Genomic DNA, 14,178 nt, shown 5'->3' on the forward strand with positions numbered 1-14,178 from the left:
ACAAATGTCCTGATGTCCGTTGCTTCCTCATCCCTGGTTGTTTCATTGACATTCAGTTCTACCTTGCTATGTTTATTTGTACATTTGTATATTTGGGTGTACTATTTATGTTCAATTAAAAACAGTTTGATGTCTGAGATTCCTTGTGAACCGCCAACTTAATTACATGTTATATTCCCCTCACAATTTTTTTTTTTCGTTTTTAATTTTATTTTTCTATCTATTTATTTAATTATATCCTTCTAATTTTCTTTTTTTGTCTAGCATTAAAAATTTCTCGCAAACCGTTAACACTATTAACTTCTGATTACTTACAGCACGAATGCGCTTATGCCCCCCCACCCATCCCGCTTTTTCCGTACGGAGGCAGACACTGAGATCGAAAGCAAATGGGTGTCATTGAAATGCAGTAACAGGGTGATAACAGCCGTGTTCGAAGTGTGTAGGGGCTTATAGGAGAGCAGAAGCACGTCACGCAATTCACCTGAGTTCGGAGGATCGGGAGTACCAGGGCCCATAGCGGAGAAGCGGAAGAGCGGAGTTATGTGTCTCTTCTCAAAGGCGGGGAAGCTGGGGGGCAGCAGGACCCCTTAGACCGGCTAAGGTGAGCCTACTCCGGACAGAGATCACCCGGAGTTATGACTGGAGCTCCCGGACCTCTGGGCACACACATATGTGAATGACTGGATGAGCTAATGTTGGTTTGGTTGTGGATACGTTTCGGCCAATGCTATCAGCACAGCGATGATGAGTTCAGGTGTGTCTGTGTGTGTTTGTGTGTTTGTGTGTGTGTGTGTGTGTGTGTGTGTGTGTGTGCGTGTGTTTGTGTGTGTGTGAGAGTTTGTTTTTGTGGGTTGGGGGGGGTTCCCGCGGACACGGAGTACCAGGGCCTGGAGCGGATGAGGTGAGGAGCGGAGGAGAGCAGAAGCCCGGACCGTGATTCGCTTGTGTCCAGCGGTTCGGGAGTTCCAGGGCCCGAAACGGAGGAGCGGAGGAGCGGAGGAGCGGAGGAGCGGAGGAGCGGAGGAGCGGAGGAGCGGAGGACAGCAAAACCCCTTTCTGCAATTCGCCTGAGTCCGGCGGATCGGTAGTACCTGGTTCCGCAGCGGATGAGCGGAGGAGTGGAGGAGATGTTTCTCTTCTCAGAGGCGGCGAGGGGGGGGGGCAGGACCCCTTACCCTTATCCCCCCCGGACGTTTGAGTGGAGCTCCCGGACCTCCGGGCACGCACATGCGAATGACTGGATCACAGGGAGTGCCAGGGCCTGGAGCGGATGAGCAGAGGAGAGGCGGAGGGCAGAAGCCCGGCCCTGTTCAAGAGTTCCAGGGTCCAAAGCGGGGGAGCGAAGAAGCGGAGGAGGGGAGGAGAGCAGAAGAGCAAAAAACTGGCCCGGAATTCACCGAAGTCCCGCGGATCGGGAGTTCCAGGGCCCGGAGCGGAAGAGCGGAGGAGCGGAGGAGAGGAGGAGCGGAGCAAAGCTAAGCCCGTCTTAACAACAAGGAAATTACAGATGAGGCTATAATTTCTAATGAAAACTTTAAATTCTATAGCCACGTATACACTTCGACATTGTCAAAAAGCGATTGTGACTCCTTTCCATTAAATATTCCTCAATATATCCCAAAAATAAACAACAAACAATATATGTTTGTTTATATATGTTTATATATAAACAACAAAAAATATACAGTTTGATGTCTGAGATTCCTTGTGAATCGCCAACTTAATTACATGTCGTATTCCCCTTGCATTTTTTTTTTTTGGTTTTAATTTCATTTGTCTATCTATTTATCTAATTATTTCCTTTTAATTTCGTTTTTTGTCTAGCACTGTAAATTTCTCACAAACCTGTAACACTATTAACTTCTCATTACATACAGAACAAATGTCCTCATGTCCGTTGCTTCCTCATGCCTGGTTGTTTCATTGACATTCAGTTCTACCTTGCTATGTTTATTTGTACATTTGTATATTTGGGTGTACTATTTATGTTCAATTAAAAACAGTTTGATGTCTGAGATTCCCTGTGAACCGCCAACTTAATTACATGTTATATTCCCCTCACAATTTTTTTTTTTTCGTTTTTAATTTTATTTTTCTATCTATTTATTTAATTATATCCTTTTAATTTTCTTTTTTTGTCTAGCATTAAAAATTTCTCGCAAACCGTTAACACTATTAACTTCTGATTACTTACAGCACGAATGCGCTTATGCCCCCCCACCCCCCACCCCCCCGCTTTTTCCGTACGGTGGCAGACACTGAGATCGAAAGCAAATGGGTGTCATTGAAATGCAGTAACAGGGTGATAACAGCCGTGTTCGAAGTGTGTAGGGGCTTATAGTAGAGCAGAAGCACGTCACGCAATTCACCTGAGTTCGGAGGATCGGGAGTACCAGGGCCCATAGCGGAGAAGCGGAAGAGCGGAGTTATGTGTCTCTTCTCAAAGGCCGGGAAGCTGGGGGGCAGCAGGACCCCTTAGAGCGGCTAATGTGAGCCTTCTCCGGACATAGATCACCCGGACTTATGACTGGAGCTCCCGGACCTCTGGGCACACACATATGTGAATGAGTGGATGAGCTAATGTTGGTTTGGTTGTGGATACGTTTCGGCCAATGCTATCAGCACAGCTATGATTATCCCCAGAACGTTGAGAACGAGCTCCCGGAACTCCAGACATGCGTATATAAAAGAGTGGAATTAAGGTGTGTGTGTGTGTGTGTGTGTGTGTGTGTGTGTGTGTGTGTATACGTGTGGGACAGAAGTAATGTTGGGGACAGAAATTGTTATTAGCCTGCTGGCAGATGACACAACCTTAGTTTTGAAAAATGAACATCAAGTCCCAATAAGTGCTGAAAACAACCAAAACATTCTCCAAGGCTTCAGGATTGTCATTAAACTTAAAGAAATGCAAACTTCTTGCGCTGCATGACTCGCCACTAAAGGAAATCAGCGATGTTTCCATGAAATCAGAAATAAAATACTTGAGCATTTTCCTATCCAAGGACCAAACGTTAAATCAATCCAGGAACATTGAATCTAAACTGAATCAAAGTAAAGCTTAATTCTAATATATGGCTCCAGAGAGATTTATCAATATTAGGCCGGATATATTTGACTAAAATGGATGTGTTTATCCAGATGTATATACCCAGCGTATTCCAATGCTGCTCCAAATCAACTCGTAAAATCTGTTAACCAAATCAATTTCAACTTTATCTGGAGGAACAGACCACACCATCTAAGAAAAATCACATATGGTGAAAGAAACAAGTGAAGGAGGGCTGAAAGTGATAGAGTCGGACTGCTTGAATGGGACATTGAAGGTGAACTGGTTGAAATCCTGGATCAAACCTCATCGTTCTTTCTGGTATTGTACTCCAAACTACTTATTCAACAAAGTCGGCGGCCTGAGTCTTCTGCTTATCTCTGACTTGGATATCAACAAGATTCCTGTCAAATGTTCAGAGTTCCATAAACAAATATTATTATACTGGAAAATGATATACGTACACAATTTCTCACCACACAGTATAATAGTTTGGAACAATCGATATGTACTGCATGGCAACAAACCTCTGTTTTACAAGGAATGCTTTGAGAAAGGTATATGGTCGATAATTGACTTGATGGATGACACTGGCAGTCCTCTGGACAATGAGCAGTTCTGTACTACACACAGATTCAAGCCTCCCATATTAGAGTTGCTAAAGTTACGAAACGCACTGCCTCGACAATTTGTATTCCTGACCAAAAATATAATGACGCACCGAACCGTACAACCACAGTTACCCCGACTATCACTCCAGGGAATCTCAATTGTGGACAGAAAGCGCGGCAACTCCTTTATTAGGAAATGTTTCACAGGAAACTTATTCCCTGGACGTCAAAAAAAAAAAAAAGGATATTTTAAATAAATTTGATGAGGAATCGATTGCCACGCTGCGAACCATGTATCTGACTCTACCCATACCCCCAAGGCAAAAGAGACCCACTTCAAAATTATGACTGACATCTACCCATCTAAGGAATTATCGAGGGTACGCTTTAATTTTGAAGATAATATTTGTACATTTTGTGAAGACAACATTGAAACCACTGACCATATATTTTTTCTCCTTCTCATTCCATCGTCACCAGTTTCCTTCTCAAAAGATGATATAACATTCTGTTTACTTATAAGCAACATAACAGATGAACTCTGTGTCAATGTTCTTTTAGGCCTGGCCAAGTTCTTCATTCACAAGAACAGAATGCAAAAATGCTCCCCAAATTTTAATGTCTTCATAAACGATTTTGAAATATAAAAAAAAAAAAAAAAAATCCTTAAAACTTATGGAAAAATCCAAAAACTAAAAAATATAGTTACCCATGTCCGAGGTTCCTTTTTTTTTTGGTAAAAAAAAAAAACAAAAAAAAAACAACAACTTGATTACATGTTACATTCCCCTTGCAATTTTTTTTTTTTTTTTTTCGTTTTAATTTCTTATTTGTCTATCTATTGATTTAATTACTTCCTTTTAATTTCTTTTTTTGTCTCGCACTGTAAATTTCTCACAAACCTGTAACACTATTAACTTCTCATTACATACAGAACAAATGTCCTGATGTCCGTTGCTTCCTCATCCCTGGTTGTTTCATTGACATTCAGTTCTACCTTGCTATGTTTATTTGTACATCTGTATATTTGGGTGTACTATTTATGTTCAATTAAAAACAGTTTGATGTCTGAGATTCCTTGTGAACCGCCAACTTAATTACATGTTATATTCCCCTCACAATTTTTTTTTTTCGTTTTTAATTTTATTTTTCTATCTATTTATTTAATTATATCCTTTTAATTTTCTTTTTTTGTCTAGCATTAAAAATTTCTCGCAAACCGTTAACACTATTAACTTCTGATTACTTACACCACGAATGCGCTTATGCCCCCCCACCCATCCCGCTTTTTCCGTACGGAGGCAGACACTGAGATCGAAAGCAAATGGGTGTCATTGAAATGCAGTAACAGGGTGATAACAGCCGTGTTCGAAGTGTGTAGGGGCTTATAGGAGAGCAGAAGCACGTCACGCAATTCACCTGAGTTCGGAGGATCGGGAGTACCAGGGCCCATAGCGGAGAAGCGGAAGAGCGGAGTTATGTGTCTCTTCTCAAAGGCCGGGAAGCTGGGGGGCAGCAGGACCCCTTAGAGCGGCTAATGTGAGCCTTCTCCGGACATAGATCACCCGGACTTATGACTGGAGCTCCCGGACCTCCGGGCACACACATATGTGAATGAGTGGATGAGCTAATGTCGGTTTGGTTGTGGATACGTTTCGGCCAATGCTATCAGCACAGCTATGATTATCCCCAGAACGTTGAGAACGAGCTCCCGGAACTCCAGACATGCGTATATAAAAGAGTGGAATTAAGGTGTGTGTGTGTGTGTGTGTGTGTGTGTGTGTGTGTATACGTGTGGGACAGAAGTAATGTTGGGGACAGAAATTGTTATTAGCCTGCTGGCAGATGACACAACCTTAGTTTTGAAAAATGAACATCAAGTCCCAATAAGTGCTGAAAAAAACCAAAACATTCTCCAAGGCTTCAGGATTGTCATTAAACTTAAAGAAATGCAAACTTCTTGCGCTGCATGACTCGCCACTAAAGGAAATCAGCGATGTTTCTATGAAATCAGAAATAAAATACTTGAGCATTTTCCTATCCAAGGACCAAACGTTAAATCAATCCAGGAACATTGAATCTAAACTGAATCAAAGTAAAGCTTAATTCTAATATATGGCTCCAGAGAGATTTATCAATATTAGGCCGGATATATTTGACTAAAATGGATGTGTTTATCCAGATGTATATACCCAGCGTATTCCAATGCTGCTCCAAATCAACTCGTAAAATCTGTTAACCAAATCAATTTCAACTTTATCTGGAGGAACAGACCACACCATCTAAGAAAAATCACATATGGTGAAAGAAACAAGTGAAGGAGGGCTGAAAGTGATAGAGTCGGACTGCTTGAATGGGACATTGAAGGTGAACTGGTTGAAATCCTGGATCAAACCTCATCGTTCTTTCTGGTATTGTACTCCAAACTACTTATTCAACAAAGTCGGCGGCCTGAGTCTTCTGCTTATCTCTGACTTGGATATCAACAAGATTCCTGTCAAATGTTCAGAGTTCCATAAACAAATATTATTATACTGGAAAATGATATACGTACACAATTTCTCACCACACAGTATAATAGTTTGGAACAATCGATATGTACTGCATGGCAACAAACCTCTGTTTTACAAGGAATGCTTTGAGAAAGGTATATGGTCGATAATTGACTTGATGGATGACACTGGCAGTCCTCTGGACAATGAGCAGTTCTGTACTACACACAGATTCAAGCCTCCCATATTAGAGTTGCTAAAGTTACGAAACGCACTGCCTCGACAATTTGTATTCCTGACCAAAAATATAATGACGCACCGAACCGTACAACCACAGTTACCCCGACTATCACTCCAGGGAATCTCAATTGTGGACAGAAAGCGCGGCAACTCCTTTATTAGGAAATGTTTCACAGGAAACTTATTCCCTGGACGTCAAAAAAAAAAAAAAGGATATTTTAAATAAATTTGATGAGGAATCGATTGCCACGCTGCGAACCATGTATCTGACTCTACCCATACCCCCAAGGCAAAAGAGACCCACTTCAAAATTATGACTGACATCTACCCATCTAAGGAATTATCGAGGGTACGCTTTAATTTTGAAGATAATATTTGTACATTTTGTGAAGACAACATTGAAACCACTGACCATATATTTTTTCTCCTTCTCATTCCATCGTCACCAGTTTCCTTCTCAAAAGATGATATAACATTCTGTTTACTTATAAGCAACATAACAGATGAACTCTGTGTCAATGTTCTTTTAGGCCTGGCCAAGTTCTTCATTCACAAGAACAGAATGCAAAAATGCTCCCCAAATTTTAATGTCTTCATAAACGATTTTGAAATATAAAAAAAAAAAAAAAAAATCCTTAAAACTTATGGAAAAATCCAAAAACTAAAAAATATAGTTACCCATGTCCGAGGTTCCTTTTTTTTTTGGTAAAAAAAAAAAACAAAAAAAAAACAACAACTTGATTACATGTTACATTCCCCTTGCAATTTTTTTTTTTTTTTTTTCGTTTTAATTTCTTATTTGTCTATCTATTGATTTAATTACTTCCTTTTAATTTCTTTTTTTGTCTCGCACTGTAAATTTCTCACAAACCTGTAACACTATTAACTTCTCATTACATACAGAACAAATGTCCTGATGTCCGTTGCTTCCTCATCCCTGGTTGTTTCATTGACATTCAGTTCTACCTTGCTATGTTTATTTGTACATCTGTATATTTGGGTGTACTATTTATGTTCAATTAAAAACAGTTTGATGTCTGAGATTCCTTGTGAACCGCCAACTTAATTACATGTTATATTCCCCTCACAATTTTTTTTTTTCGTTTTTAATTTTATTTTTCTATCTATTTATTTAATTATATCCTTTTAATTTTCTTTTTTTGTCTAGCATTAAAAATTTCTCGCAAACCGTTAACACTATTAACTTCTGATTACTTACACCACGAATGCGCTTATGCCCCCCCACCCATCCCGCTTTTTCCGTACGGAGGCAGACACTGAGATCGAAAGCAAATGGGTGTCATTGAAATGCAGTAACAGGGTGATAACAGCCGTGTTCGAAGTGTGTAGGGGCTTATAGGAGAGCAGAAGCACGTCACGCAATTCACCTGAGTTCGGAGGATCGGGAGTACCAGGGCCCATAGCGGAGAAGCGGAAGAGCGGAGTTATGTGTCTCTTCTCAAAGGCCGGGAAGCTGGGGGGCAGCAGGACCCCTTAGAGCGGCTAATGTGAGCCTTCTCCGGACATAGATCACCCGGACTTATGACTGGAGCTCCCGGACCTCCGGGCACACACATATGTGAATGAGTGGATGAGCTAATGTCGGTTTGGTTGTGGATACGTTTCGGCCAATGCTATCAGCACAGCTATGATTATCCCCAGAACGTTGAGAACGAGCTCCCGGAACTCCAGACATGCGTATATAAAAGAGTGGAATTAAGGTGTGTGTGTGTGTGTGTGTGTGTGTGTGTGTGTATACGTGTGGGACAGAAGTAATGTTGGGGACAGAAATTGTTATTAGCCTGCTGGCAGATGACACAACCTTAGTTTTGAAAAATGAACATCAAGTCCCAATAAGTGCTGAAAAAAACCAAAACATTCTCCAAGGCTTCAGGATTGTCATTAAACTTAAAGAAATGCAAACTTCTTGCGCTGCATGACTCGCCACTAAAGGAAATCAGCGATGTTTCTATGAAATCAGAAATAAAATACTTGAGCATTTTCCTATCCAAGGACCAAACGTTAAATCAATCCAGGAACATTGAATCTAAACTGAATCAAAGTAAAGCTTAATTCTAATATATGGCTCCAGAGAGATTTATCAATATTAGGCCGGATATATTTGACTAAAATGGATGTGTTTATCCAGATGTATATACCCAGCGTATTCCAATGCTGCTCCAAATCAACTCGTAAAATCTGTTAACCAAATCAATTTCAACTTTATCTGGAGGAACAGACCACACCATCTAAGAAAAATCACATATGGTGAAAGAAACAAGTGAAGGAGGGCTGAAAGTGATAGAGTCGGACTGCTTGAATGGGACATTGAAGGTGAACTGGTTGAAATCCTGGATCAAACCTCATCGTTCTTTCTGGTATTGTACTCCAAACTACTTATTCAACAAAGTCGGCGGCCTGAGTCTTCTGCTTATCTCTGACTTGGATATCAACAAGATTCCTGTCAAATGTTCAGAGTTCCATAAACAAATATTATTATACTGGAAAATGATATACGTACACAATTTCTCACCACACAGTATAAAATAGTTTGGAACAATCGATATGTACTGCATGGCAACAAACCTCTGTTTTACAAGGAATGCTTTGAGAAAGGTATATGGTCGATAATTGACTTGATGGATGACACTGGCAGTCCTCTGGACAATGAGCAGTTCTGTACTACACACAGATTCAAGCCTCCCATATTAGAGTTGCTAAAGTTACGAAACGCACTGCCTCGACAATTTGTATTCCTGACCAAAAATATAATGACGCACCGAACCGTACAACCACAGTTACCCCGACTATCACTCCAGGGAATCTCAATTGTGGACAGAAAGCGCGGCAACTCCTTTATTAGGAAATGTTTCACAGGAAACTTATTCCCTGGACGTCAAAAAAAAAAAAAAGGATATTTTAAATAAATTTGATGAGGAATCGATTGCCACGCTGCGAACTATGTATCTGACTCTACCCATACCCCCAAGGCAAAAGAGACCCACTTCAAAATTATGACTGACATCTACCCATCTAAGGAATTATCGAGGGTACGCTTTAATTTTGAAGATAATATTTGTACATTTTGTGAAGACAACATTGAAACCACTGACCATATATTTTTTCTCCTTCTCATTCCATCGTCACCAGTTTCCTTCTCAAAAGATGATATAACATTCTGTTTACTTATAAGCAACATAACAGATGAACTCTGTGTCAATGTTCTTTTAGGCCTGGCCAAGTTCTTCATTCACAAGAACAGAATGCAAAAATGCTCCCCAAATTTTAATGTCTTCATAAACGATTTTGAAATATAAAAAAAAAAAAAAAAATCCTTAAAACTTATGGAAAAATCCGAAAACAAAAAAATATAGTTACCCATGTCCGAGGTTCCTTTTTTTTTTGGTAAAAAAAAAAAAACAAACAAAAAAAACAACTTGATTACATGTTACATTCCCCTTGCAATTTTTTTTTTTTTTTTTCGTTTTAATTTCTTATTTGTCTATCTATTGATTTAATTACTTCCTTTTAATTTCTTTTTTTGTCTCGCACTGTAAATTTCTCACAAACCTGTAACACTATTAACTTCTCATTACATACAGAACAAATGTCCTGATGTCCGTTGCTTCCTCATCCCTGGTTGTTTCATTGACATTCAGTTCTACCTTGCTATGTTTATTTGTACATTTGTATATTTGGGTGTACTATTTATGTTCAATTAAAAACAGTTTGATGTCTGAGATTCCTTGTGAACCGCCAACTTAATTACATGTTATATTCCCCTCACAATTTTTTTTTTTCGTTTTTAATTTTATTTTTCTATCTATTTATTTAATTATATCCTTCTAATTTTCTTTTTTTGTCTAGCATTAAAAATTTCTCGCAAACCGTTAACACTATTAACTTCTGATTACTTACAGCACGAATGCGCTTATGCCCCCCCACCCATCCCGCTTTTTCCGTACGGAGGCAGACACTGAGATCGAAAGCAAATGGGTGTCATTGAAATGCAGTAACAGGGTGATAACAGCCGTGTTCGAAGTGTGTAGGGGCTTATAGGAGAGCAGAAGCACGTCACGCAATTCACCTGAGTTCGGAGGATCGGGAGTACCAGGGCCCATAGCGGAGAAGCGGAAGAGCGGAGTTATGTGTCTCTTCTCAAAGGCGGGGAAGCTGGGGGGCAGCAGGACCCCTTAGACCGGCTAAGGTGAGCCTACTCCGGACAGAGATCACCCGGAGTTATGACTGGAGCTCCCGGACCTCTGGGCACACACATATGTGAATGACTGGATGAGCTAATGTTGGTTTGGTTGTGGATACGTTTCGGCCAATGCTATCAGCACAGCGATGATGAGTTCAGGTGTGTCTGTGTGTGTTTGTGTGTTTGTGTGTGTGTGTGTGTGTGTGTGTGTGTGTGTGCGTGTGTTTGTGTGTGTGTGAGAGTTTGTTTTTGTGGGTTGGGGGGGGTTCCCGCGGACACGGAGTACCAGGGCCTGGAGCGGATGAGGTGAGGAGCGGAGGAGAGCAGAAGCCCGGACCGTGATTCGCTTGTGTCCAGCGGTTCGGGAGTTCCAGGGCCCGAAACGGAGGAGCGGAGGAGCGGAGGAGCGGAGGAGCGGAGGAGCGGAGGAGCGGAGGAGCGGAGGAGCGGAGGACAGCAAAACCCCTTTCTGCAATTCGCCTGAGTCCGGCGGATCGGTAGTACCTGGTTCCGCAGCGGATGAGCGGAGGAGTGGAGGAGATGTTTCTCTTCTCAGAGGCGGCGAGGGGGGGGGGCAGGACCCCTTACCCTTATCCCCCCCGGACGTTTGAGTGGAGCTCCCGGACCTCCGGGCACGCACATGCGAATGACTGGATCACAGGGAGTGCCAGGGCCTGGAGCGGATGAGCAGAGGAGAGGCGGAGGGCAGAAGCCCGGCCCTGTTCAAGAGTTCCAGGGTCCAAAGCGGGGGAGCGAAGAAGCGGAGGAGGGGAGGAGAGCAGAAGAGCAAAAAACTGGCCCGGAATTCACCGAAGTCCCGCGGATCGGGAGTTCCAGGGCCCGGAGCGGAAGAGCGGAGGAGCGGAGGAGAGGAGGAGCGGAGCAAAGCTAAGCCCGTCTTAACAACAAGGAAATTACAGATGAGGCTATAATTTCTAATGAAAACTTTAAATTCTATAGCCACGTATACACTTCGACATTGTCAAAAAGCGATTGTGACTCCTTTCCATTAAATATTCCTCAATATATCCCAAAAATAAACAACAAACAATATATGTTTGTTTATATATGTTTATATATAAACAACAAAAAATATACAGTTTGATGTCTGAGATTCCTTGTGAATCGCCAACTTAATTACATGTCGTATTCCCCTTGCATTTTTTTTTTTTGGTTTTAATTTCATTTGTCTATCTATTTATCTAATTATTTCCTTTTAATTTCGTTTTTTGTCTAGCACTGTAAATTTCTCACAAACCTGTAACACTATTAACTTCTCATTACATACAGAACAAATGTCCTCATGTCCGTTGCTTCCTCATGCCTGGTTGTTTCATTGACATTCAGTTCTACCTTGCTATGTTTATTTGTACATTTGTATATTTGGGTGTACTATTTATGTTCAATTAAAAACAGTTTGATGTCTGAGATTCCCTGTGAACCGCCAACTTAATTACATGTTATATTCCCCTCACAATTTTTTTTTTTTCGTTTTTAATTTTATTTTTCTATCTATTTATTTAATTATATCCTTTTAATTTTCTTTTTTTGTCTAGCATTAAAAATTTCTCGCAAACCGTTAACACTATTAACTTCTGATTACTTACAGCACGAATGCGCTTATGCCCCCCCACCCCCCACCCCCCCGCTTTTTCCGTACGGTGGCAGACACTGAGATCGAAAGCAAATGGGTGTCATTGAAATGCAGTAACAGGGTGATAACAGCCGTGTTCGAAGTGTGTAGGGGCTTATAGTAGAGCAGAAGCACGTCACGCAATTCACCTGAGTTCGGAGGATCGGGAGTACCAGGGCCCATAGCGGAGAAGCGGAAGAGCGGAGTTATGTGTCTCTTCTCAAAGGCCGGGAAGCTGGGGGGCAGCAGGACCCCTTAGAGCGGCTAATGTGAGCCTTCTCCGGACATAGATCACCCGGACTTATGACTGGAGCTCCCGGACCTCTGGGCACACACATATGTGAATGAGTGGATGAGCTAATGTTGGTTTGGTTGTGGAAACGTTTCGGCCAATGCTATTAGCACAGCTATGATGAGTTCAGGTGTGTCTGTGTGTGTTTGTGTGTTTGTGTGTGTGTGTGTGTGTGTGTGTGTGCGTGTGTTTGTGTGTGTGTGAGAGTTTGTTTTTGTGGGTTGGGGGGGGTTCCCGCGGACACGGAGTACCAGGGCCTGGAGCGGATGAGGTGAGGAGCGGAGGAGAGCAGAAGCCCGGACCGTGATTCGCTTGTGTCCAGCGGTTCGGGAGTTCCAGGGCCCGAAACGGAGGAGCGGAGGAGCGGAGGACGGCAAAACCCCTTTCTGCAATTCGCCTGAGTCCGGCGGATCGGTAATACCTGGTTCCGCAGCGGAGGAGCGGAGGAGTGGAGGAGATGTTTCTCTTCTCAGAGGCGGCGAGGAGGGGGGGAGAGGGACAGGACCCCTTACCCTTACCCCCCCCGGACGTTTGAGTGGAGCTCCCGGACCTCCGGGCACGCACATGCGAATGACTGGATCACAGGGAGTGCCAGGGCCTGGAGCGGATGAGCAGAGGAGAGGCGGAGGGCAGAAGCCCGGCCCTGTTCAAGAGTTCCAGGGTCCAAAGCGGGGGAGCGAAGAAGCGGAGGAGGGGAGGAGAGCAGAAGAGCAAAAAAACTGGCCCGGAATTCACCGAAGTCCCGCGGATCGGGAGTTCCAGGGCCCGGAGCGGAAGAGCGGAGGAGAGGAGGAGCGGAGCAAAGCGGAAGCCCGTCTTAACAACAAGGAAATTACAGATGAGGCTATCATTTCCAATGAAAACTTTAAATTCTATAGCCACCTATACACTTCGACATTGTCAAAAAGCGATTGTGACTCCTTTCCATTAAATATTCCTCAATATATCCCAAAAATAAACAACAAACAATATATGTTTGTTTATATATGTTTATATATAAACAACAAAAAATATACAGTTTGATGTCTGAGATTCCTTGTGAATCGCCAACTTAATTACATGTCGTATTCCCCTTGCATTTTTTTTTTTCGGTTTTAATTTCATTGGTCTATCTATTTATTTAATTATTTCCTTTTAATTTCTTTTTTTGTCTAGCAATGTAAATTTCTCACAAACCGTTAACACTATTAACTTCTGATTACATACAGAACGAATGTCCTTATGTCCTTTTCTTCTTCATGCCTGGTTGTTTCATTGACATTCAGTTCTACCTTGCCATGTTTATTTGTACATTTGCGTGTACTATTTATGTTCAATTAAAAAAAAAAAAAAAAAAAGAATGAGAGGCTGAGAAAATCTCCATGTCTCTCTCTCTCCCCCCTTAATGCCCCCCCGCTTTTTCCGTACGTTGGCAGACAATGAGATCAAAAGCAAATGGGTGTCATCGTAATGCAGTAACAGGGTGATAAAGGCCATGTTAGAAGTGTGTATGGGCTTATTTTACAGGCTTTCCCCTGGTACTCCATGGATTACCAGGGGCGTTTCTGCCGTGAAGCTGAAAGGAGCTGTTTCGGTGTTCCTGTTTATAAATCCACTCAGCAATGAGGTGAAAAGCACATCGGTATCGATATAATTCGGTAACAGGGCGATAACATCCATG

Source organism: Fistularia commersonii, unplaced genomic scaffold (assembly GCF_037954325.1).
Source record: "Fistularia commersonii isolate RoL2024-O1a breed Wild unplaced genomic scaffold, RoL_Fcom_v1.0 HiC_scaffold_51, whole genome shotgun sequence".
Taxonomy (NCBI): Eukaryota; Metazoa; Chordata; class Actinopteri; order Syngnathiformes; family Fistulariidae; genus Fistularia; species Fistularia commersonii.